Source organism: Pan paniscus, chromosome 4 (assembly GCF_029289425.2).
Source record: "Pan paniscus chromosome 4, NHGRI_mPanPan1-v2.0_pri, whole genome shotgun sequence".
NCBI lineage: Eukaryota > Metazoa > Chordata > Mammalia > Primates > Hominidae > Pan > Pan paniscus.
In genome coordinates this window covers 106,924,567-106,952,421 of record NC_073253.2, presented here as the reverse complement: position 1 = coordinate 106,952,421, position 27,855 = coordinate 106,924,567, and the positions used below count along the sequence as shown (strand labels likewise).

Below are 27,855 nucleotides of genomic sequence, written 5' to 3'. Positions count from 1 at the left end.
TGCCCACAGCAAGGGAATCCCAGGATTCTGTGTTTCATTTTCAAAGTCTTGCACACAGTTGTGTAACTAATGGAAATAGTAACACATGAAAAGTCACTCAAAATAATCTGTTCTATTACATTGGCTAATTAAAAATTAATTTTAACAAAATTGCAAAATGTCTTTGGCACATGAGAGATGACATTTCTTGACTTAGTAGAGAGCAAAAGAATCATATCTCAGCTTACTGCTTTCCCAAAGATTTTCTTAATGGTGGTTGAAAGTTGTAAACTAAGAAGAAAAAATCCCCATGAAAGAAGAACATTTGGGGATAAGAATACATGTCACTCAAGAGTACATACTTTTCTCACATTCTTTCCAACTTTAATCTTCTAATATCTTCACTATAGTGACGACAACCACAACACAGATTTCCTGACCTATACTGGTAACTGCACTGTGCTGTAAAAATAACAACAGCAGCAACAATAACAATAATAATAATTTAGAAACCATGTATTCAGGTCATCAAATGTGAGAGGCACTATGTTATTGCTTTACAAAGGTTATCTTGAGTAATCTTCATCATAACCTACTCTGAAGTAGGTAACATTACTCCTATTTTAGAGATTAAGAAATTAGATGTAGAAAAGTGAAGTAATTTGCCCCTTAATCCCACTTCTCAGAAAGTTTTTGTTTTTATCTTTACTCTCTTTTCTTTTCCTAAATTGATTCTAGGGATATTCTTTTGTCTAAGAGAACATGATGCTGACAATATTTTATTTAATTCAGTACTGGCATTCCTCTTAGCCAGAGTCATAAATAATGTCAGATCTCCCCTCCAACCCCACCTCCCAGGAAAACCTAATATCCTGAATTGTTCTTGGAAACATAAAATGGTCTTAAAGTTAGCTTCTTCCAGATTGGTAATTTAATTCAACTGGGCCAGGAGTCAATGAGGGGCTAGAAAGGCCATGATGTACATACACTGTGCTATGAGAATACAAGGTTGAGCAAGAGACTATCCCTGCTTCACAGAGCTTGCATTAGTATTGTCACCGAAGCCTCCTCTTTGGGGACAGGTTACATGGTACATGCTTTCTGTAAGTGCTTCAGGTACAATTCTATGAGGCACTAAGCTTATCCTTTGCTCTCTGAAAATAGGAATCAAATTCAGCCACATGATCCATTTGAAACATCGTCTAGAAACAGTAAAGGACCAGTGACTCTTCCAAATGGCATATAAGTGATACTCCTGGCATTTGGTGGCCAAATGTTTGCAGATAAGAAAAACCTCTTCTTTTCTAATCGCAAATGGAAATATAGTAATTGCTAGTTGGATTCCTGCCCAAACAACCTTTAGGGGAAGGGCTGAGGTGAAAGGCTGCAGACTAGTCAGCTAATGAGAAAGCACAACCCTGGGGCAGTCACTAGTCTGACTAATACTCAACTTACTGGCAAAACATTGAGTAAAGGAATTAGCAGATTGGGCAATGATAAACCATGGGCAGGCAAAGGTTGTGAAGCTATTAAGATTTCTTGGGTTGGAAAACAATGTCAACAAATTTAGCATTGCAAAATAGCATCTTATTTCAGTGGAAAAAGTATTCTGGTATTGCATTCAGAAAAACTAATAAATACCAGTGGCTACTTCTAGGGAGTGATATCCATCCACCGAGCACAACGCTGGGATGTGTTTACTGATCCTAGCCCTAAGAGGGGCAGTATTGGTCCTGTTTTTAAGGTGAAGAAACAGAGACAATAGAGGGCTAGGGTTGGGTCATTCCAGCTCATGACAGCCAATTGTTAAATTTTCAAGAATTTTTTTTTCTTTTCCCTTTTTTTTTTTTTTTTTTTTTTGAGATGGAGTATTGCTCTGTCCCCCAGGCTGGAGTGCAATGGCGCAATCTCAGCTCACTGCAATCTCCGCCTCCCGGGTGCAAGTGATTCTCCTGCCTCAGCCTCTCTCAGCTGAGATTATAGGCAAATTTTCAAGAATTTTGAAAGCTGATTATTAAACTGTTGGTAGTTTGAAATCAACCATGGTTGGAGTCTTTATACCGAGGAAATAAGCAAACACTACAAATTAAGCCTATTGTTTTCTTGTGGAGAGCTAGTTTTCCAGCCCACTGCTATTCAGAGAGTTTAGTTATTTGTTCAAAGTCACTCTACTCTATAGTCATTCCAAAACCTGAGTTTTAATTTGCTATGCTACGTTGATTTATTTCCACTGTAAGAGGAGAGATATAGCTTAAGCTATCCAAATACCTGATAATAGAAATTTAAAGCCTATCATTAGGTATGCTTCCATGTACCAGGAATTCGTAACATTTCACATTTTCCAGTTTTGCCACAGTTTTCATACTCTTTCTCAATTTCTGTTTTCAAGTCTTCACCCGACTCTTCTGCATGAGCCATGTCCTTAGCAAGACATTATAGTAAGGCACTTAAGTATTTCTGCAAATTAATTGGAAACGTATTTTGGAGGCATCTATGTAGTGTTGCTAATATTGACCTTTCCTCCTGGTTTGCTAGTCTTACCTATGACAACTTGGAACTCCATCCTTGTTCTTGTTTCCCAAGGCTTCGCCCTCTCAAACACCATAGTTCTGTGTGTTTTTATGCATTACCATTTCACCCTTGTCATCAAAAAAGGAGTTTCCAGGCCACTAGAGATCTTCCCAGTGGGGGAGGAAGGGCAGCTTTAGAAGATCATGAACGAGGTTTGAGTGTTCTTTATGTGAAAACTCCTGTGCAACTCTTTTCCTTTCTCTGGGGTAGAGGTCAGTGGGCGATGGCAGTTCTGACCCTCCTTCTTTCCTCCTTTCTTGCTCATAAATTTTAAACTTCATCAGCACTTGAATCCAGTGATCTTGAAAATCTGTAACTGCCTCTTTCATCTTTCTTCCATTTCTTTATGTCTTTCTAGAGCTTGCTGTCTTTTTATTTCCTCCCTTTGGCATTTTTCTTCTTTCTCAAAATCATTCAGAAAATATGGGATTATAGTCTTAACTAGTGCAATCAAAACTTCTTCTGAAATCTCACCGTGTACAGGGTTATCTAGTGTAGGTGCCAGGTGGTGGGTGTATCTACAAGCACCAGTCATCTGATGAGCTGCTCCCTTTTAGGCTCCTAGGTTACTGGGGTAAAGATTATACTTTGTTTTGTCCTCTGGCTTTTTGCTTATGTGAGAGAACTGCTTTCGTCACATGTTAATAAGAAGTGTAGTCAAATTGGTTGGGCACGGTGGCGCACGAGTGTAATCTCAGCACTTTGGGAGGCCGAGGCAGGCAGATCACCTGAGGTCAGGAGTTCGAGACCAGCATAACTGACATGGAGAAGCCCTGTCTCTGCTAAAAATACAAAAATTAGCTGGGCATGGTGGCACATGCCTGTAATCCCAGCTACTCGGGAGGCTGAGGCAGGAGAATCGCTTGAACCCAGGGGGTGGAGGTTGCGGTGAACTAAGATCGTGCCATTGCACTCCAGCCTGGGCAACAAGAGCAAAACTCCATCTCAAAAAAAAAAAAAGTGTAGACAAATTTATACAAATGGAAGAAATAGGAATATCACAAAAAATAGGAATTCTCTAAAAGACAATAAATTCTTATGGTGTAAGGTATATTTGGCTTAAAATATGTTAAAAGAAGTGGAACCACAGTTCAGAATGGAAGTCTCCTTCACAATCATTCTTCTTTCCCACCCGTAGTGCCAGAGAGATGATCCCAGCCAAGTCAGCAGACACTGAGTCAAGAGCTCTCCACCATTCCTGTAGCTAAACCAGCAAGAACCATAGTGGAAACAAAAAGCCAGAAACTGCAAACATTGCAGGATGAGAAAAGGAAACCTCATCTCTGTAGTGAGAAGTAGTATGTTCCTGGGAATGCAAGTGGTAAAGAATAAAGGATGGAGAGGAAGGTAGCAGAGAAAGAAAGTAAAAGTAAACATAAATAAAGAGACCTAGAGAATCAGGAAAACTACAAAGGTCATACCCAAAGGCCTCACGGTGAGAACTCCCTCCCTGACGATATCAGGTAATGATACCAGATGACATGAGCAGAGGAAACATTCAGGACACAGCCAGTCCCACAGTAACTTCATTACAGAATATGAAGCCACAAGGAGCCTAGTGGAGAACTGGAGTCAGTGGCCCAGTCAGAGAGAGACTATGATGTCATGTATCTTATAATGTACACCAAAGGAGAGAAGAGGCAGGGCCCGTGTCACAGATCTAATGGGTAATTTTTATGTAATGTATACACCTTGGCTCAGCTTCCAAAGAATGCCAATTATACACCCAGTTTCAGGGTGTTAAAGGCATGTGCAAGGTACTAAATAAAGACCGTTGGGAACCTGGCTCCTTATATGTACCCAACTTCTGAGTAAGGACCCCACAGAGTATGATTGTTTTCTATGTGCTGATATCCAAATTAAAGGGATGAAATAACATCACACCACTTTGGGTAAAAAATATTAATTGCCAATCCAGTATCTATCACCCCTCCACTTTTTAAAAGTTTTACTGAAGTATAAATAACATATAATAAACTGCACATATTTAAAGTATACCATTTGATAAGTTTGGGTATTGAACTATACCCATGAAACCATCACCACAATCAGGAGAGTGAACATATCCATCATTCCCCAATTTATCCCCCCACCCCTTTGTAATTCCTCCCTCCCACCCAACTCTTTCTCTGGAGGCAACCACTGACTTACTTTCAGTCATTAAGGATAAGTTTGCATTTTCTAGAGTTTTATATAAATGGGATCACAGGGCATGTAGTTTGTTTGAACTCTTTCTCTCAGCATAACTATTTTGAGATTTGTCTAGCTTTCCTATGTATCAATGATTCACTCCTTTTCATTACAGAGTAGTATTTCATTGTTAGGATGAACCACATTTACTTATCAGTTCCCCAAAAGATGGACATTTGGGTTGTTTCCAATTTTGATCTATCACAAATATAGCTATGAAAATTCACTTTATTTTTTACCAAAAATAAAGCAAACAATCACATCCCTGACTTTGTTCTAAACATCGACATTACCAGTTGGGGCTGCATGTTAACTCCATAGTTCTTAGGTGCTTTTGCCATCATGGACGCCCTTCCTCCATTTAGATAATAAAATTAAAATTATATTTTACAACTGCACTGTTAAACAAACACAATCCTGACAATTTATTATTGTATACTCATATTTATTGTATTCATTTTTTCTTCTGATTTTAAAAGAAATTAAATGAAAAACATTTTTGTAAGTCCCTAAAAGTATGGCGAGCTCTAGGTACTGCGCCTGCTATGCCTAATGGATAAGTTGGCCCTGTGCCCAGCTAAAAGTACTTTTTTTTTCTTTTTTTGAAATGGAGTCTCACTCTGTTGCCAGGCTGGAGTGCAGTGGCATGATCTCGGCTCACTGCAACCTCCACCTCCCAGGTTCAAGCGATTCTCCTGCCTCAGCCTCCCGAGTAGCTGGGACTACAGGCACATGCCACCATGCCCAGCTAATTTTTGTATTTTTAGTAGAGACAAGGTTTCACGATGTTGGCTATGATGATCTCGATCTCTTGACCTTGTGATCCACCCTCCTCAGCCTCCCAAAGTGCTGGGATTACAAGCCTGAGCCACTATGCCTGGCCCTAAAAGTACTCTTTACCAGACTCTCCTGTGCAAAGGGTAGCCTGCAACATCAGCTCAGAGTTCCTAAGAATTCTGGAAGGGATGATTCTTCACTCTTCTTTATTCTTTCTGCCTAGATTTAAGGATGCGAAATCCATAGATTCAGCAGCTATCTTGCAACCATGAAGTGATGGTGTCTTCTTACTAAGAATGGTAGAGCAGAATATAGAAAAAGATTGTTCCTAATGGTATTTTGAGCTGCAACATTACACAAGTGTCTTGTTAGATGAGAAAAAATATCCTACTTGTTTAAGCTAATGGGGGTTTGGTTTTCTGTTATGAGCAAGTAGCTTCTCTCCTAAGTCATTCATTGCTGCAGGGCCTCAGCACTGTTTTGTGGGTTAGACACAATGTCAGCACATCACACAAATCTGTTCTAAACATCAGGGAGCAGCCTAAGGACCTGGAAACTTATGTAGTAACCACACCACAAAGGGTGACTGTAAGACTTAATAATTCTCCAAGAATAAATGCAGTGTGGGACCTTTGCTCAACCTCCCAGGTATGACTGTAAAGCAGGAGGACTGGAAGCAGCCATGCAGGCTGTCACAAGGACATGGAAGTACTCACTCTGTCATGAGACAGAACCTTGAGATCCAGGCTTTTGCTGCATACACTCGGCCAATTCTGCACTGTTTACAGCTGCTGGGAAATCACAAGGGGAAGAGTATAATAGGAAAGAGAATTGACTCAATCTTTTCAGGGATATGTAGCTCCTGGATAGACCCTTCAAAGATGGGGTAACAGGCCACCTTCTATTGCTCTAGGTTCATGCAGGATGACCCCCCTGTGGAAGAGGGCCAGGGCACAAGCTTGAGGTAGTCCCTAATCTTGCTCTTTTGGAATCCTAGCGGGTGGCAGGCAGGTGTCCCTGGATCCCTGGGCTGTGCTGAATTCCTTAGTAACCCTAGAGTAGCAAAAGAAAACTCAGCCATGCAAAATAAAAACTGTAACAGAAAAGTTTCTTGATGGCATTTGCAGGGCAAAGATGAAAAGGTTGAATGTGTAAAGAACAGCAGTTTCTACAAGTCTAATATGAAAAAGTCAGACAAGTTATTTTAGGTAAAAGGCTTTATGAGAGGCCCTATTCTACTGGGGCTGATGATGAGGGTAATATCTTTTACATATTCATTTTCATTTTTATTTTTAATTTTTTTACATATTCAGCAAACACCTATTAAGTACTAGGTTTGTAAAACAGCATGAGGTCAGTGACCTGGTAGGGCAGATTAGACAAAAGCAAAGACAAAATAGGCCAACAAACTAACAATTGCCATAATTAAAACATAATGAGGCATGGGAGGCACTGTGAGTATTTAGATTCCTAAACTTGTCTGCATGTTGAAATCTCCTGAAAATCTTTTAAAAATCCAACCACGATCTCTGGGATGGGACATAGGCACCAGTAGGTTTTGAAGCTCCCCAGGGGATTTCAGTGCGCAGACAGGTTTGGGAACCACTGATAGAGAGAGGAAGGGATCTCTTGTTTATCCAAAAACAATTCAGGAATATTTTGAGCTGAGCCTTGAAATCATGCTACTCAAAGTGGGGTCCCTGGGAGCTTGTTAGAAAAGTAGAAACTTGGGACCCATCCCCGAGCTACTCAATCAGGCCTGCATTTAAAACAAGATCCTCAGCTGATTATGGATACAGTAAAGTTTGAGAAGCACTGCAAAGGAAAACTCAGACAGGTTGTACTAGGAAAGCAGGTATGACCTGAGTATACAGTATACGTATAGGAGAAGAGGGAGTAAAGATCGGGGAAGTGCACCAGGGCCAGGCAGTTGAAGGCCTTGGATCCTCTTCCAAAATACACCTCTAAGACAATATGTATATTCTAGCAATGCTGCCAGAGGGGAAATACTTTAGACCTTTCTCTATATGCTTGACTTCAAAAAAATTAAGAAAATCCAATTCATTGCCCTTTATCAAAATATTTTGGAACCCCATACGGGTTATTCACATTATCCAACTTAGTCATTCTCTTTATTCTTTGAATATACAACTGTTTTCAGACATTCAATTAACTCCTAAAGAATAAATATTTACTATAACTAGAGATATTCAGAGAAAGGTACTAAGGGCTCTATAGACAATCTGAAAAAAAATATTCTCAGCATTATTGGAGTGTATAGCCTTGCTAGGTAACTATTGTAAAGAACACAACATTTATCTGTATGTCAAGGCTCTGATGTATATAGTCATGCCTCCATATCCATGGCGAATTTCTTCCAGGACCCCTGTGAATACCAAATCTGAAGATGCTCAAGTCCTTGATATAAAATGGATTAATCTTTGCATATAACATATGCACATCCTCCCACATACTTTAAATCGTCTCTAGACTATTTATAATACATAATACAATGTAAATGCTAGGTATATAGTTGTTACACCATTTTTTATTCATATAATTTTTATTGTAGTTTTTTTTCCAAATATTTCTAATTTGCAGTTGCTTGAATCCACAGACAGGGAACTCATGGATATGGAGGGTTTATTGTACACAAAACTCGGGTTCTTTAGTTAAGATAAATTTACTCTAGTACTTCCTGATTAAAGGATGTAATCCAATTCTATATGGTTAGTTGTTCTGAAAGGAGTCATTTTTAGAAGGGCTTTGGTCTATGTATAGTATGAAAATAGATATGCAAACATGTGTCTGTGTGTGTGTTTCAGTAATATGAAAATGTTAGTAGTTTTCTCTGGCAGAATATTAGATTATGGGTAATTTTTTACTAGAGTACAACTATGTTTTCTATAGTAGGCATGTGTAACTTGTATAATAAAATGTTATTTTCTTTCAAGAAGAAAACGGTGTTAAAAGCAAATACAATAAACTTCCATTTTACATGAGAAAACAAAACCAACAGAGGCTCTGAGTAAGGAGCTCCCAGCACTGAAGAGGGCCTCCATGCCACCCCACCCTGCCCCAGCGCTGCCCGTTTTATCAAAACTGATCCCCTTCCATATACTTTATACATGATTTTTTTTTGTAAGACTTAAAAAAATAGACTTGGTAAAAATAATGTTTGAAAACCTCTGACCTGAGCCATGGATAGGTGACTCCCTACTATCCTGAAATGCCCTATGAGGTCATTGACCTTCTCATGGTATCTTATACATCAAGTACTTAATAAGTGTTCACTGAATAAATAACACACAGTTATGACAGGACAGGATGAGCTGCTGTGGAAGAAAGCCATTCTGGGTTTTTGAAAGAGGTAAGATCAATTTGCTTTCCTTGTCAGATGTAGAGGTGGCATTAACCTACTGTATGAGTCATGGTTCTCTAAAGAATCAGAATGAATGGGTTATAGATACAGATATGGATATAGATACAGATATGGATATAGATACAGATATATACATAATACAGATTGAGAGAGGATTGGCTCACACCATTAGGGAGGTTGACAGATCCCAAGAGCTACAGCTGACAAGCTAGAGACCCAGGAGAGCTGACAGTGTAGTTTCAGTCTGCAGGCCAGAAGGCTGGAGACCCAGGAAGAGCCAATGATTCACTTCAAGTCCAAAAGTGGGGGAAAAAAACTGATGTTCCAGGCCAAAGACAGTCAGGCAGGAGCAACTCTCTCTCATATGGGAGAGGGTCAGCCTTTTGTTCTATTCAGGCCTTCAGTAGATTGGGTGAGACCACTCACGTTACAGAAGACAATCTATTTTACTCAGTCTATCAACTTAAATGTTAAACAAATTCAAAAACAACCTCATAGAAACACCCAGACTAATGTTTCACCAAATATCTGGGCACCCTGTGGCTCAGTCAACTTGACATATAAAATTAACAACCACAGCCACCTAGAAAAATCTCACCTTAGATGGAAAGCAGACCATTTCTAGAAGACCTGCATTTTTTTCCTGGCTTACTTTTTGCTCCCAAAAAACTTAGCTTCCAGGTTGTTCACCAGAGCCAACCCTGACTGCTCCATTAACAGAGTCGGAGGGGCTTGAGGCCAACCTGTAGACACTTCCCTGGAGAATCATTGCCCTCTACAGTTACCTGGGATGTAGTACAGTCATACAGGTGTCCCCAAAGGCAGGATATTCATTCTCTCTGGCAGCACCTTCCTTGTGCTCCACATCTATGACTGGCCTGTTGCTCCGAGATGCTTTAAGGCACTGCAGAGCATAGAGAAAAAATGAGTGAGTCCGGAATCAAGTACCATACACCCCTGTTCTCCCGCTTCCTAGCTTTGTCTCCTTAGACAAGAAACTATGTTGCCTCTTTGTCTTCACCTGTAAAATGGTAATATTTACAGCTCACATAAGATTTTGTGAATCTTAAACCAGTGCCAGTCATCAAACATTATTCAAGTGGGAATTCCTATTATTAATTTTTAGTAGCAAAAACTAGAAGCAATAAATTATCAACTCATCACTATTTTTACATTCAAATGACTGTTTGGTACTGTAAGCTCCTGGAAGGCAGAGACCATACCACACATTTATATAGCAGGTAGACAGACATCATATGCAGATATATGCTCAATTCAAGTTTAGATGGTGATAAAGGAATAGTTTTCTAATTTTAAAAAATTAGCTCAGGGCTGGGCACTGTGGCTCATGCCTGTAATCCCATCACTTTGGGAGGCCAAAGTGGCAGGATCACCAGAAGCCAGGAGTTCGAGACCAGCCTGGGCAACAAAGGGAGAGCCCGTCTCTACGAAAAAATTTAAAAATTAGCTGGTCATGGTGGTGCATGCCTGTAGTTCCAGCTACTCAGGAGACTGAGGTAGGAGGACTGCTTGAGCCTGGGAAGTCGAAGCTGCAGTGAGTTATGATAGTGCCACTGCACTCCAACCCGGGTAACAGAGTGAGACCCTGTCTCAAAAAAAAAAAAGAAAGAAAGAAAGAAAGAAAAAAGAAAATAGCTTAAAATGTTCTCATTTGTTACCTATTAAATATATCTTCCAGAAATAGGGCTGCCAGATAAAATACAGGATGCCTGGTTAAATTTGAATTTCAGATCAACAATGAATAATTTTTGGTGTAAATATGTCCCATGCAAATCATGTGTTGTTTATCTGAAATTCAAATTTAACTAGGCATTCTGTAGTTTTATTTGTTAAACCTGGCAACCTTATACAGAAAAGGAGTTGATAAAAATTTTTTTTTGAATTGAACATTAACATTTTCTTGGATGACAAATATTTAACATATACCATGTGGAAATATCTTATTTAGGAATTTCTAATGGTTAATATAATTGGCATTAAAAATGATTTACTTAAAAAGCTGATTGGGCCTAAATATGTGTGTTAACCTTACTAGTTTCGTGTGTAAAATAAGGATAATAGTATTTAATACAGGGAGGGGTTTGAGATTTACCTGAGATTACATGTGAGAATGTTCTTTGTAAATAGATCCAAAAAAGAATCTCAGTGGAGCATGGGCTTTACTGTCTGACACATCTGCATTTGCATTCTAGTGTTGCCATTTACTCGTGGAATGACTTTGGAAAGGCTACTTAGCCTCTCTATACCTAATTATCTCATCCATAATGACGAAATAGTAATACAACTGACAACATACAATTTTTATGAGGAGAAAAGAAAATGCACATATAGTGCATAGTGCATAATAAAGCACTTCCTAAATGTTAGATTGTATTAAAGATCTAGAAAAAAAGTCCCTTTCTAGAAAGTCACTAATGTATGGTAACAGGAAATTATGGCCCTAACTGCAAGTGTAATAAATTCTTCCTTTGTCTGAGTGTTTCTTACAATACAGGATGTTTTGTACCTGTGCTGTTAGATGCTCACAAGATGTTTTTGAAGGAATTAATTAATGAATGCGGTGAATCTCTTACTCCATACCAAAAATGGTGACTGTCTTTGTATCCTGAACATGTCATTACAGTTTCATGTAAAAGCAGACATTCTCTGAATGTTTAAATCAGTTCAGATCATTCTTGTTTTAATTTCATAGAGAACATTAATATTGTCATTAGAAAAATTATAGATGCTTTCATTTTAGAAATCAGCCTGGCAGGGCAATAGTGGTAGATATGTAGCCACAATCCCTACTAATACAGAGCCCTCTGTGTGTTCCTTCTACAGAAAGAAACCTAAATAAACTATTAAGCATGAGCGGTTCAACTGTTAGGTCAGGATTTCAGACCCCTGGGCTGAGCTCATTGAGATGTCAGAACTATAATGGGCTTGTTCATCTCTGAAGGGGGTTCAGGGGTCAGGTTCAAAAGCAAAGATTATCTAGTGAAAGGCCACACGCCTTTATTTTGTTTGTTTCCAGTGAATCAGAACAGCCTATTGTCATTGCTCTTACTATACTGGAAGGTTCTAGGTTCATCAGTGGCTGATGAGTATGTATGTTAAAGGCAATAAAAGGAGACTCAAACAGCCCGGGCAAGATCAGGAGACCCTGACTCTACAAAAACAATTTTAAAAATTAGCTGAGAGTAGTGGCACAGGCCTGTAGTCCCAGGTACATAGGAGAATGAGGCAGGAGGATCACTTGAGCCCAGGAGTTTGAGGTTACAGTGAGCACCATCGCACTCCATCCAGCCTGGGAGACAGAGTGAGACCTCATCTCAGGAAAAAAATAATAATAAAATAAATAAATAAAGGCAACACCCACGAATATATGAACTCAAATTTCTTCCCTGGAATTATCCAGTTTTTTCTGTTGCTTTATGAAGACAAGGAGTGTCTTAGATCACAGGCCACCTATTTTTCTCCCAAGGTTCAAATTTATTTGATTAAGAAGGCAATCAGTGGCTATTTGTTCCAATAATTGTGTTGCCACTTCTTAACCCTATAATCTTAAATCTCGCTTTTTACAAAGTAAATTTCACCAGTTAGGCATAGAGTCATGCTTTACTACAATTGCCAAGTCTTGCGGGTTTTTTTTTTTTTTTGGAGCTTTTTAGTTCAGACGAAAAAGAGAGTTATGGTCTCTAACTTCCTGTCTATGGCCAGCTGTGCCATGGATGGCACTATGCCCTCTTAAATTCCCATTCTCTCCATCCACTCACAAGTTGCTGAACAGCTTTGCCAGGATTTCATACAGGGAAGCCTTTATGCCATACATACAGCCTTTTCAGATGTCACCTCGAAATCATCTTCATCAGCCTTGAATACTTGGATCCCTAGAGGGGTTCCTGGCACCCTAAACAGCAGAGGCCCTGTGTGTGAGCTTGAGGCATGAAGCCACAGAGGCAACGGTACCCTCTGGTTGAAATGGGTTTTCAATAACCCATTTCAGCAGCTCGTGTGTCACTGAGCTGCTGGTTCTCCGCTCCTTTCAGTGAAGGGAAATTTCAAAATATTTGGGGCATACAGGATTCATGATGCATGTTGAACAGAGGGACTCATGCATCATTTAGAGTTTTCCTGTGCTTAAGGAGACATATGGCGGTCGTGTTTTCTAATGTAAATATCAGAACCCTTGGCTACATTTGTCAAAGCACAAGGACAGAATATTTGAAATCAAAATGATCTTAGAAAAGCCTGTGTATATGGTAAGCACATATCTCAGGAGTTTCCAGACCAGCAATCTTTCTTTGCTTCGGGATCCCCTTGGAATTCAGTTCTCTCTGCCCTTTTTCCCAAAACACTGCAAAAACATCAAAATATGACCATCCTTCCTGCCCCTGGGAACGTCACTAGCTGAAAACCTTGTGTGGTTCCTAAACATCAATGTGGCTGAAGTGCCATCTAACTCTAGAATCAGCTGTCTGCCCCTCACTCAGTGCTGACTCTCTACTTCCACCCCAAACTTATTTCTGCTCCGTAATAGTAATAGCAATGACGATAATGATAACCGACATTTAGCCAGGGCTTCCTAAATCTCGGGGCCTTATTACTCATTTATATTCCCACACAGCTTCCTTTAACCCCCACCTGGGAATTTTGAGAGCTTCCCTGAGGATAACATTTAAAAGTTAAAATGAAACCTTGTTTTAATATTAAAAGCAATACTTAGAATTATATCAGACTACTAACATCAGAAAATACGGATAGCCAAAACGAAAGAAAGTGATAAAAGCACCCATGGCACAATCCCAAAGATCACAAGACAGCCTGGGTGTTCTTGGAAATTCTGCTGTTTAACAGGATTTAAACAACAACAAGCGCAGCGTTATGAGGCAGGATCTTGCACCCCAGCAAAGGTCCAAGGGAAGTGGGACCTTTGTTCCTCCAGGACAGAATTGTGAGGAGGGGCCTTCCCATGCAGGGTGAGTTAGAGGTAACGGTCAGCCTTCCACTGCCCGGCCTTGCTCACTAAAAGCTAACATCGTAGCCCTTTGCCTCAGCCCTCCATCCCCTGCACTCTTCCCTGCCCCCCATAAATACCTGGGAAGTTGGGGAGAAGGGGTGGCTGCCAAATAGCTACTTAAGAGGGATCTAGGTTTGGCAGACACATGCAGCCCTGGTTGCTGGGGGACATGTCTGGAAACCACATTCACATAGAAAGCATACTGCTTTTATTTAGAGAGTATGTTTAAATAAACATACACAGCAGATGTTGGAGGCTGATGGAGACTGTAGTGGGGCAAAAATCCTCCTAAGATAACCCTTGACATTGGACTGTGGTTGACCCCACCAAGAGAGAAACTTCGCATCAGATTATGCCCCAATAGAGTGCCCCTGCCTAGAAAGAAAAGGCAGCCTCGGGTGGGCAGGGTGTTGGAGACAGAAGGGACAAAAAAAGGGGCCCATGACAATGGCTCTAGGTTATCCATTTGCCTGGGTCTGATTCCCTCAGGACCCAGGCTGCAGCAAACAGCTTGCTTTCTTTATCCTTATTGAATTAGAAGGAAGTCAAGGAAGCCTGCATGATTGTAAGTCAGGGAAATGTGAGCGACTTTCAAAAGCTTGCAACATCAAACTTTCCCATTGGAATAGAGCCAAGCCAGGGCAGATGTGTCAAAGTCTGCTTTTGGCTCCCTTGCTTGCTCACTCCAGGAAGGGGGAGGATGAAAGGAGAGACGGGAGAACAGGAAGGTGTACATATAGTCAGTAATGCTGCATTTGGTCCTAGGAAGGGAGAAGTACAGGTCAAAGGGGTCGCACTTATTGGCCATCACAGTCTGTGAAAACAAAAAGCAAAAACTGAAAAGCAAACAGCTCTCTGCACAGGAATAAAAGAGGAGGGAGGAGGACTTAATGGAAAGTCAGGGCTGCCTAGAGGCATAACAAATAATCACAGGCTGGAAAAGTACAGTGGAGGGGAAAAGGAGGGCTAGGCAGATTCCTCGGCAGGGCTTCGGGCTATTTTCTTTGGCATCCTATCAATTATGTTACTGTGGCCTCTTTGAATTTGGTCATCTAATGCTCTAAATAAATACACTGTCCACATTTTTACAGTCTTGGAATGGGGAGAACCTTCTAAGTCTAACAGGAGGCCCAGAGTCCATAAAGGAAAGGTTGACAGTTTGGAATGATTAAAAAGTCAAAACTTCTTTTTGGCAAAAACCAGTTCACAAGAACAAATTTAAAAGCCAAATGAGGACTGTGGGAAAATATTTGCAACACAGATAAAAGACAAAGAGTTAACATCCATTATAGCTAAAATACTCCAATAAAACAACATCAAAAGACCAAAATCAGAAGGAGGGAGAATAAAATGAACAAATAAGAAGAGGCATTTTAGAGAGAAAATTACAATTGGTCAATAAATATTTGAAAAATGCTCAAACTGACAATTACATAATCCATAATACACAAAAGTTATTTCTTATTAAATTGGCAAAATTTATAAAATTTTGATGACATATAGTGTTTTTAAGCGGATAAGGAGGTAAACCCCTTCAAATTCTGTTAATGTGTAATTTCTGTAATGTGTAAATTCGTATGACATTTTTGAAAGACCATTTGGCAGAATTTTTCAAATTTAAAATAAAGACATTCTACAACCCAGAAGTACCACTTACAGAATTTATTTTAGAAAAGTACTGGGTCTACCGGGAAAGGGACATGTGTGAGTGTGTGTGCGTGTGTGTCTGTATGTGTACATTGTAACACTGTTATAACAGCAAAAAATGGGAGACAGTGCAAATACCATCAATAGGAAAATGGATCAATAATTCATGTAACATCCATACCAAGGAATAGAACAAAATGACCAAAAAAATGAGATGTATCTACATGCACTGATGTGGTGCTATGTTAAATGAATAAAAAGCTGTAACATCCCTTGGGGCTCTGGCATCTCCAAGTTTTTGGGCACTGCCACATCCCGCCTTGTCCAGACGCCAGTGCCCAAGGAGGAAGCCTGTCACTGCACACCGGGACCAGCCACAGGCTAAGCGCAGAGCATGGTGGGCACAGGATCTGGGCCAGTAGTGTGAGCTGAGAGCAGCCTGCGAGTGAGCCCAGTGGGCCTGAGTGAAGTCCGGGCAGAGGCACTGATGGCCACCGAGATTTCTGGCTGGCTAAGTGGCACAAAAAGGAGTGTCACATAGGTACATATAGCATATATATGCATATAGGTAAGCATGTATAGCATATCCTATTTTTACAACAATTAAAACAAATATCTATATATGTACACTTGTATCTACACTGAGGAAAGTATACACAAAGAAAACATACACACACACACACACACTCAAACTGTTTAAAGTGGTTAAATGTAACGGGATGAGGCAAATGACTAACCAAAAATCATTTTTCATTTGTTACATTTCTTTCTTGTTTGAATTTGTTATAGCATTTATCACTCTTACAGTTAAAAAGCAATAAAAAGATGTAAACCGACATGCATACATTCATATTACTCTCCTACTGTAAGCAGCAAAGTAATTGTAGCATAAGAGTGTGATACACAGAACAACACCTTTTCCTGTTCCTTCAGGATTACTGACTGGTGATCATGTAATTTTGGAGAGAGCTCTAAACTGAGAGCAAAAGGACTTGGACTATAATATTCTTGGGGCTGTAATACTGAGTATTTCGGTAGAACCTATGAAGCAGTATTCACTATACTTCTACCTCAGTATTAATAAAAACAAAAGAGTCACTTTCTTTAGAATTCCTACTCATTAGAGTCATGATGAGGATTAAATGAGTTATCATGTAGAGTGTTTGTAAAGTAGTTGGCACACAGCAAGCGCTACGTTGGTTTTATTATTATTGAAGTAGTAAGTGTCCCTTTCTTTCCCACCTCTATTGTGGGAGGAGGTAAAATTCAACTGACTTCCTGACTTTCCAAAGGCAGAGGTCTTTAAGGACTTCTCTAGTGAAATGAGGGCACATGGTAGATGGTACAAAGGGAAGACTGGCATCTCCTTCCTCCTGGAGGATTGCAGGAGCCTGTGGCCCCACCATGGGGTTCCTGGAGCACAGAGAAGGGGCTAGGGGAAAGTCAAGGAAGGTTAGTGAATGTCCAAAGAGCAAGGATCACTCTCCTGGTTTTCCATGGAATCAAGTCAAGGGTGGCAGAGACTCCTAGGATTCTCATGAACCTAGACCTGACTGTAGAAGGAAAAAACACAGGGGCCTGCTGGCCATTCCATGAGATTGCCAATTGAAGCAACAAATAGTTGGGCAGGAAGGTACAAGGGAAAAAGGAAAAAATGGCACTGACCACTGGGCTTCCCAACGTGGTGAGCACAAGCTGGACATCTGTCCATGATGGAGGTACCACTGGCTACCCTGAGTGACAGCCTGGCAGATGATGACATGAGCTGCAGGAGACCTTGGTTTAACCAAGGGATCATCATTCTAATAAGCTTCTTTCTAAGCTCTGCAGCAAAGAGTTAAAACTAGGGGGTGGAGAATAGGGAAAGATCCTTGAGATAAGGATGCTCTGGGGTTAAAATGATAAACTAGAGTTTATAAAAACTTCATTGAACTAAAAATATCACTGTCCTAGACTAAGTTTAAACTGGAATGAGAAAGAAGATAAGGTATCTGTTCCAGAAAGATTTTGTAGTGTGTGTATGTGTGTGATAGGAAAAAGGCTTGAAGAAGAAGAGGGGAAAGACCAGGAAAGGTTATGTAGTATGAGAATAAGGTAGGCTCTATGCTTGCACAGATTTCCCATCTGCTGTACATCTTCTTTCCTCTCTTTGTTCCTAAGGAAACTTCTCTGTCCCCTTTCATGGAGTCATAACAATGGAAGAGGTTCAGGAGAAAGGAATCAGCTCCTTGCAAGGAAAAAAGAGTTAAGAGGGTTTTTTTATTGTTGTCATTGTTTGCTTTTAAATATTATAATTTTAAAACAATGTACTGGGAAGAACACTGCAAATGGAATTCAGGAGATCAAAGAAACCTGGGATAAATATCTCGAATTCTCTCAATTCGAGATATAGAGTAGGCTCAATTTCCTACTCTATAAAGTCTGGTATTTGGTAGCATTAGATGACTTCTAAGATTTCCTCCATTATACTTACATTATAATTTCTGCTCTACTTCATGAACTGGAAGGGACCTTAGGGCCCGTCAAAACCCTGAGCCAATATAAGAACATTCTCTGGGATAATTCACAAAGTGTGTTACATTTTATGAATAAATGTTTTTAATGCCTTAGTATAAATTGGTACTTTTTTTAATATAAAGGAATTGTGGACCAGAAGAGTGGTTTTCTTTGGCATGTTACTAAAATTGAGTTCCATCAGTTTTGTGTGTGAGTACATTATTTATCCACCAAAAACCTCAAAACTGGGGCTACAAGCAGAGTTTCTCAGAAGTTCCTTGTAGAGAAGTATAAGGGCTAAGCCATTGCTACACCTTTGCCAGGTGATGTTCAAGGATAAATGCTTTTAGGGTTGGGGGGTTATGCTAGTGGCAACAATAGAGACACCCCTAAACTGCAGGTGCTCAATAACTGCAAAATTTTGTTTCTTGCTCATGTGAAGTCATGTGGGTCAGCAGAGCTCTCTACTATCCAGTGACTCAGGGGTGAAGGCTCTCTCCATCTTGTCTGCCAGCACCACAACATATGACTTTAAGTTCTTCTGATCAGGAGGAAGAAGGATACGGGAGACACAGCAACAGTTAGGAACCTAGGACCAGAAGTGCCGTATCACTTCTGCTCTCATTCCTATCTGCCAGAACTCTGTCACATGGTCCCAACCCAGCTGAAAGGACCTGGAAAATGCAGGAAAGCACATGTCTATTCAGTGGGCACGAGTTGTCTCTGGATGAATTGATGCAATCAGGGACATAAAGCCACCAAGTGAGAGCAATTCCCTGCCTTGTGTGTTTGGAATAAATGACCAAAAGCCTTGGTTTTTAATCTGTGGCTTCTTTAAACTATTTTTATTCTAAAAAACACTTAGTTTTGAAAAACTGAGGGAACTTTGCTAGGAAGTGTGTCTTCTAAACTCTTCTTCATCACATCTGGAGAGGGGGTTGCCTTTAAGTGGCTGCATCACACTGTTGATTCATCATAAAGTTTAAGCCAACAAAAATCCCGATTTAATTGTTGGGAGAAATTGCTGCCAAGCCAGACCTTCAGATCCTGTAACTGTGCCATTTATTTTGCTTTAAACCTAAATGTAAGACTTTATATTTATTCTAAGTGTCATCCTGTTATTTTCAGACAATTGCTTCAGCCTTCTGAATTTTTAATTCAGTCATCTACTGTAATATCTATTTCTTCAATATTTGCATCATACAGCAATTTGGTGAGCATATCTTCTGTGTCTACATCCAAGTTCTTGAAAAAATAGGCCAAGGGCAGAGCCCTCCAATAGAACCAGAGACCTCCCTTGAGAGGCATCACGATTCATTAATAAACACAGTGTGTTTATTTGTTCCACTAGCTTCAAATCCTCCTTACCTTATGATCAACCAGTTCATATTTCTCCAATTTCTCAAGGACTTTTAAGATTTCATAGCACATCTAGATGAAAACCGAACTCGTTATCTCCCTTCCTAAGCCCCCTCCTTCTCCTGAATTATCTACCCGTTAATGGCACCACCATTCAGCCCACTGTGCCAGCAATCTGGGAGCAATCCCACAGTCTCTCTCCTTCCTCTCCCTGAGAAGTGAACTTGAGTCAGTCCTGACACTTCACAACTGGGGCTGCCATCCCCTCAAGCCTGTACCACTGCTTCCAGGCTTTTCTGTGGGTCTCTGGGCATTCCTCCTCCAGTCTATCCTCTTCATCTTCACTCAGTGATCTTTCAAAACACAAGTCACATCATATTACACCCTCTGATGAAAACCCACTGAAACTCCCCAGTGTAAGGAAAATGTTAAAAATATTTAACATGTAGTTTGGCATAGGCAATGACCAAACAGAAGGCCAGCAGGGCTACTCCAGATGGAAAGCAGGGCACCTTCTATTCTCAGATCCTAAATGTTTCTAGGTGGCACCCTTCCATCTCCTCAGCTTCCATGCAGAGGTTTCAGCAGACCCCACATTTGCATCTGAACACTCTAGCTCTGCTTTCTCAACTTTCTCAAAGCTCCTCCCTCAACACAGAAAGGGTCTTTCTCCTCTGAGGCAGGAAAGCATTTTATACATTCAATCCCATGCCCTGGTTTTTGGTAGAAACTGGTCAGTCTTCCAGGTTTTACTCTACTGAAGCAGAGCCAAGGTTTTAGAATTTGAAAATAAATGAAATAAATAAAATAAATGAAATAAAATAAAATAAATAAAACAAAAGATAAGCTCCACTCCCTCTCCCCCAAAGGCCAGGTGCTTAGAAATTAAAGCTTTCCAGGCTTTCTTTTCATATTCTCAGCCAGTAATTTGACTCTGTTCTGGCTGGATTCTTTTGTGTCTTTTCTTCTCTGAGGCAATCAGCCTAAGTTTCTCTGCCTGGTTAAATGGTGAAAAGACCACAAAGTAAAAAGATTTTCCGAGAAACAAGGTGACTTCTCATAATATTTCAAAATATCATCCCAATTCTTTGTTTTTCCATGCACCTACACTACAAAATTCAGCTTCATGTAGGCAGGGTCCACTATTTGATTCATCTCTGTTTTTCCAGTGCCTGGGACATATTAGATGCTCATTAAATATTTTTTGACTGAATGACTAAACCAATGAACAAAGATAGACAGTATTAACAGCATTTTGCTAATCTACCAGTATGCTAATATCATAAAAAAGGGAATGGAGTGATTGGGCTTAGTTCATCTGTTGATGGTTGGCTCACACTGCAGGAGTAGAAAAATGTATTGCTTCTTTCGAACACTGCAGGGATTTTAAGACCACATCTGTGACAGTTTTTGTAAGAAAAAAAAAGGGTGGATGCATAAAGAGAAAATCTAATAACATATTTGCAGATAATGGATAATCCCTGTGTACTAAGGATTCTTAATTCTTCAAATAGAAAAGATTCACTTTGCTGCCTTCTAACCTTATGCATGTTTTCTTTCATTATAACAGTAATCAATGCAATTTTATAAAACGAAGTCAGTGGTTTTGTCTGGATTTGTCTTTTCAAAGCCTGTTCAACTTATTGGACTTCCCAGTGCAGAACTGGGCTTTAATAATGAGTATATTAACATAACAAAAATAAACTCATATTTTCCAGGTGCTAAGTATTAGCCCTTCTTAATTATTTCTAAAAGGCCCTTTTTTTCTCTTTCACATGATTCCTTCTTTCTTTATGTGACATTTCAAAATAAATTATCATTGACCTTGCATGGTCCTTAACAGATTTCAGTGGCTTTGTGACATTGATCTCTTCCCACAACTGGTGCCACCTCTGTGGAATGCAGGTGAAAGCAAATATTGCTGTGTTGTTAGAAGCAGCATTATAAAGAGAAAGTAAGTGCGTGGGTTCTGGTTTGAATTATTCTACTAGTCACTCTGGGGAATTGCATATTGCTCAGAATATGTACAATGAGCCTAACATCATGTGCGATTACAATAATTAAATAAGATACATTACATAAGGGGACTCGTATAATTTATAACAACAATGAAGATTACACCAAATCTATGGATTAAGCAAGTAACTTGCTACCTAGATCCCACTGATCTCACTGGAAATGAGAGTTAGGTCAGAAAGTGGGTGTGAAAATGGCCTACCACACTAGCTGTCCAGATTGCCAAAGCTGACTCAGCTAACCTGGCCTGCTTGGACAGTGTCCTTCTCCCTTCCTCTGCTCCGAGTGCTTTCTTCAAGAAGTCACAGTGTTTGCAGACAGAAAAGGCCACACTGCCTACCCCGACCCCCAGTAGTTTTGCTTTCCAGTAGAATGGGTCCGCAGGCGCTTAAGGTCTATTAGCGGGTCAGGAAGCCTCTTGCTCCCCCGATCTCCAAGCACTGGATCATCACACAACCAGATAACTTATTAAATGTACAGGAGGAGAAGATTTTCTTAATGTATTGCGTGGCTACTGTATTAGCGCTCTCTCTCTCTCTCGCTCTCTCTCGCTGTCTGTGTGTGTGTGTGTGTGTGTGTGAACAACTAAATATAGTGAGTTTTCTTTATCTCTTGGTTTCATTTTTATATTCAGTTCTTGAAAAGACATTTTACTCATTTTTAGTTCAAAAAAAATTAGGCCCACTTTTCCAAGCTGTTTTCAATTATGTTACTCCACCCACTCTCCATGTTTTTTCCTGGGCCCTCTTTTACCCCCTGAAGGATTTACAGGGCAGCCCTCTGCTCTTTCTCAGCCACTGTGGTCACACTGCCTCCACACACCTGATCTGATCTACAGGGAGCCTGCTGGTTCAGATTCAGAGACTGTGCCAGTTAGAATAGGAAAGTTCCTCTTCCTTCCCAGCCCTCATTCCCAAATATTTGTTGATATATGAATATCAGCCAACAGATCCTATTTTTCAAGAATCACTATGTTTCTTCATAGATTTAAATCAGTTGAAATCTGCCCTGGCTCCCCCTCCATCAAGGCTGGTGGAAAATATAATTTCAGTCCTCAATTGGACTCCCCACCTCCAAGGACTGTGCAAAAAACTTATATATTGTCAGAACATCAGGTTGGTTCTTCTGGTCATGTGCTGTGGTCGTACTGAGATGGCCTGTTGCTACAGTCCAGTTGGGGCTATCAGCCCTAGCAGCCAACCTGAGGGCACTGGATTATAGGACCAGCCTTAGGTGCCCTCTGCAACCACCCTTGGGGTCTCTTCCCTTTGTCAGAGTTGGCCACGGAGCAATATGTGGATCTCTAATATTAGAGAAACCCTCTCACGTTAATCTCCTTACACGGTCTCTGGAAATCCCTGCCTTCTTTTTCTGCTGGACTTGAAAGTCATTATCTTTTCTCTCTTTCCTCTCTGGGGTACCTGGCACCATTTCTTTAAAGGGTTTAAGCCTTGGCACAAGATAAAAAAGGTCGATATCGAGTTTTCTGTCAGGTATTAGGATGTTTGAAATAAAAGGAAGGAAAAAGACAAAGAGTAAATTATTTGCTCAAATAATATCCTGTTTGCTCTTTCTAGAATGAGTAAACTCTAGTTAAGAGAACCACCCCAGGGGATCCCTGGCAGTGGGGAGAAATGTAGTGTGGCACAGAGACATCTGTGGAGCAGCTGGGGGCGGCGGGGGGCTGCAACAGACCTGAGGATGGTGAGGGTCTTTGCTATAGCATGTGTGTGATTTCCCAGGTCTCCCAGGGTGATGCCCCAGTGAGGCATTTGGACTCTAATTTTACATTGCTACATTAGTATTTCTTCATTTGTACCTTTCTTGTTTCGTGCCTCTTTTTCACTTATTATACTTTTCTTCTTTGTCTTTTCCCAACATAATTTCAGGTTGTGCTCATGGAAAGTATAGCTACTGTAAAGTCAGATATTGTTTGTCAAGGTACCAGATGCCATGAAGGCCTGATTGCTGGGTGATTGCTAGTCACTGGGCTAACTTCATAAGGAGAGTAGCCCACAGTTCAGTCATTGTAATATTCAGATGACCCTATCAGATCAAATGTGATTTGAAGTTTGAGCAATCACTCTGCAAGTCACTGAACCTGTGTAATGCATGTCTCTTTAATTATGGAGTCAGAAGGAACATTAGCTCTTTGCTACAACTTTAGTTTCTTATGCTTTTTGCATGATTTCCACCTTCCTGTCTTCTTTCAACTTGTAGCAGATATGAATTTCTGGCCTACTCTTTTCCATTTCACTTATTTTATACATTTATGCCCAGGTTTATAAACATTTAAGCTTATGAATGCCGTTTATTGTATTTCTATTATCCACTTTGGTTGTAGAGCATCTGCTTTCTTTCATATGCTCAATATAAAAAAACTTTTTGGGCTACACAAATATGTTATAAGCTTATACAATTTTACAGTACATGATTTGCTGTGTCCTTTTTCCATTACAAATTGCATTTCACTTTTCTCCACTTTTTAAAATTCTATACAACAAAGGTCAGCACATAACTTCCCATGGGTCAACTCTCAACCACAGCCTAGTTTTGTAAATAATGTTTTGATGTAACACAGCTATGCCCATTCTTTCAAGTACTGTCTGTGGCTGCTTTCACACTACAATATCAGAATTGAGTAGTAATGTCAGAGATTATAGATCTTTACAGAAAAAGTTTGCTGACTCCTACTATGGAACAATAATAAAAAATTATTTTCATCACTGAATCGTAGAGCTTCAGAGCTAAAAAAAAAGATAGTAGTCCAAGAACTTCATTTTAGAGAAAACAGGCCCATACAAGCATCAGACTTTACCAAGTGTTCACTATGTGCCAAGCACTGTACCTTAGCAAATACTATCTCATTTACTACCCACAACCAATATTTTTTCTATCGTATACAAAAGTAAATCAGGATACATGAGCTTGAATAACACTCCCCGGTCATACAGTTACTATAATCAATGGAGATGGTGGGATTGGACCCACAGCGTGGGGCTTCAGAGTCCAGAAACAAAACCCTTGCACCATTCAGCCACTAGGTGAAATAATTTCCTCTACATTCCATAGAAACTATCAGAACAAGGACTAGTGCCCAGTTTCCTCTTGTCTCATGCCACTTATTTAAAGTAAAGATTTTTATACACCTCTATGTTCTGTGACCAAGAAAAGAACAGGACCTTTTTTTTGTGTCTTCCCTGAGTCTTGACTAAAAGTACACTGACTGTATGCTCTGGGGTAGGACATCTGTCCCAGCATGCCTGGAACTAGTGCTTTCCCAGGTGAGTCACATAGCTATGGCTGTGTTTCCTAGACACTCACTTGAGGGCTGACTTAATCCCTTAAGGTCTGTCTAGAGGGGCAGTGAACCATCTATTAGAGGCCCTTCAGTTCCCAGGAGGAAATGGGACTCTTCCTCCCCAAGTCAACCTGTTATGCTTAGCCTTCCCTGTGCTCAAAAAGTAGAAATCACTATTTGGATCATAAAATTTATGACTAATATTTGCAATTGGAACAAGCTTAGGGCTACATGCTGCAAAAATTATGGACTTGGCATAAAATTAAACAGCCTTTTTATGCTGTACAGGTTTTGTCAGTTACGTTAATGACTGCAGCTTCATGACTGTTGCATTTCCACATGTCAGCACTCCGGGGCCTCCACACCTATATGCCCCACTGCCTTAGAAATGTCTACCGGACTCTTTAATCAACCTACTGCTAGGGTTTGGATGTTTGCGTCCCTTCAAAGTTCATGTTGAAACTCAATCCCCGTTGTGGTGGTATTAAGAGGTGGGCTTTTTAGGAAGTGATTAAGTCGTGAGGGCCGAACACTCATGAATGGAATGAATGCCCTCATAAAAGAGGCTTCAGGGCCAGGCACGGTGGCTCACGCCTATAATCCCAGCACTTTGGGAGGCCAAGGCAGGCGAATCATGAGGTAAGGAGTTTGAGACCAGCCTGGCCAACATGGTGAAACCCCTTCTCTACTAAAAATACAAAAAATTAGCTGGGCATGGTGGCAGGTGCCTGTAATCCCAGCTACTCAGGAGGCTGAGGCAGGAGAATCGATTGAATCTGGGAGGCAGAGGTTGCAGTGAGCTGAGATCACACCACTGCACTCCAGCCCAGGTGACAGTGCGAGACTCAGTCTCCAAAAAAAAAAGGCTTCAGAAGATGAACTGGCCCTTTTGCCATGTGAGGATGCAGTAAGAAGAAGGTGCCATCTTGGAAGCAGAGAGCAAGCCCTCCCCAGACACTGAATCTGTTAGACTTCCCAGGCTTCAGAACAGTGAGAAATAGAATTTCTACTATTTATAAGTTACCCAATTTAAGGTACTTTTTTATAACAGCAGGAATAAACTAAGACATTTACCTTCATGTCTTAACTCCTTAGTCTTTTGTAATTTGGTTCTCTCCTCAGGTTTCTGATACAGTCCTTCCTCAAATGAAGAGCTCCTCTACCTTAACCCAGCCTGCTAAGACTGCTACAGCAAGATTGACAGCTGGTCAGATTGCTGTCCTCATAAAAGCATGGTCATCACCTTCAGCTGGGCTCTCAAATGGAACAGCCTGGCAATCTTTGTTTCCCTGGTCAGTTTGTCTTCCCATTTCCATGTCAAAATTCCTGTCAAACTTCTGAATCTCTCACCTGTCTCAGCAAATGGGAAGTCTCCACATCTCTACACCTACCTGTTCTCATGCTCCTGTCCTGCTTCGCTCCTCACATTTGACAAGGAGCTCCTCCTCCTATGAAAGGCCACTTGTCCCATAGCTTTCCTCCATCCCATCGTGTCTCAGCATCTCAGGGATCTTGCACTGATCACTGTCCCATTTTCAGAGCCGGTCCAAGAGGCAGATCACCTGAGCAGCAGCCTGGCATGCCAATTTGTAAGAAGTGAAGAGCATCCTTGAAATAATTAGAGAAAAACAGTAACAGTTAATTTAGGTTTTCCTATATAAACAAAGCATAAATTGGCCTGTTTCTTACCGAATAGAAATTTAAACCAAACAAAATGAAACAAAGAAGCATATTCCTCTGACTCTGGTCCATCACAAATGAGTTTTTGTGATCTTTCCCGTTGCAGGATGCAAGGATGTATAAGTAGAATCACAGTGTTGCCAACAATGAAGTTGGCCAGCTGACAATTGTTTGGAGGCAAGTGAAATCCTCAAGCCTAACACAGTGGAGAAACATCAAACGTGTATTTGATTATATAAAATCAATTATATATGAACCACTAAAGAGAGAGTAAGAATAAAAGTGAGAGCTGAGCAAATAACAATTTAAATATTATGAGCAATTCTGCCTGCAGGTCCCCTCACTGCTCATATGACCCAAAATGGTGCTGTCAGAGAGGAGAAAAACTAATCCCTGGAGTGTGTACAAGGCCCATCTTCATTATCTCATTCCTCATCACACAGACACTGGAGTAATCATTACTGTCAGCATCAGTCACTGTGGTGAATCACCATTATTATCCTCAGAGTCACACAAAGATATTCAGAATGTATAGAGTTTACTTAGCATTATTGTTTTTCTTTTAAAAAAATGCTTTCATTCTCCTCGTTACCCCATAATTAAAAATACTCTAGAATTATACTTTGCATATGTACAGGCTATTATATCCTTGACATCACTGTCTAGTTTACACATGTATACATGCATATTACCATAGAGCAGTGTATATACCAAACCATGGACACTCCACTTATATTTAGTGTAAGGGATACCCAAGGATTAATTTGAGAGAACATTATTATCACTTAGCACTTTGACTTTACAACTACCCCCTACATAAGCTGCCATCCTTGTAATGTAGAGTACATTGTAACATAAAGAATAATAGTTTTGCAGGAGAGAGTGACTTATCTAATAAATACACCCAAAATATTACCTGATTTTGAAAATTATAACAGAAAGAACTACAGAAAAATTGGAAAACTTCTTGCCAACATGAATCTAGGAAAAAAGGACTTTAAAATATTTTGAACAAAACCTGTAGCTAACATGCTTAAGTTACTTTTATCCATAGAGATTTGGAATGAGTAAATATCCAGTTTTGAGTAAAAAAAAAAATCTCTGAAATATAAGACAATTCCAAATAAATTAAACGCTGTATAACGTTTAGTGCTTAGAGATTCCTTATTTGAATCAGAATTTTAATAATAAGGTATGCCATTTCTTTTATATTAAAAGTCAGTTTCCCATCCCCATTAAATATTGGCCAAATTTTTTTAAAAAATCACCTTGTTGAGGGTTCCAATTAATAGCCTATATCAGTTTTGGTTTGCTATATTCTTTCATGTATCTTCAGACATTTATTCTGAACTAGCTCTTTCCTGTGTTAAAACAAACTAAAAATCCAACAAAAAAAACTCCTTTGACCCAATGTCCTCTCCAGCCACTGTTATA

General features: G+C 40.1%; 1 long non-coding RNA gene across 1 annotated transcript in view; it reads right to left on the bottom strand.

Moving 5' to 3' along the window:
- LOC117980345 (uncharacterized) overlaps positions 1-27,855 on the bottom strand; it is a 210,739-nt gene that overhangs the window by 32,228 nt on the left and 150,656 nt on the right. The window contains exons 2-3 of the long non-coding RNA XR_010112216.1: positions 26,133-26,349; positions 9,685-9,803 (exon numbers count right to left, since the gene is read on the bottom strand). This is a non-coding gene — a long non-coding RNA (uncharacterized LOC117980345). The remainder of the gene's footprint in view (positions 1-9,684; positions 9,804-26,132; positions 26,350-27,855) is intronic.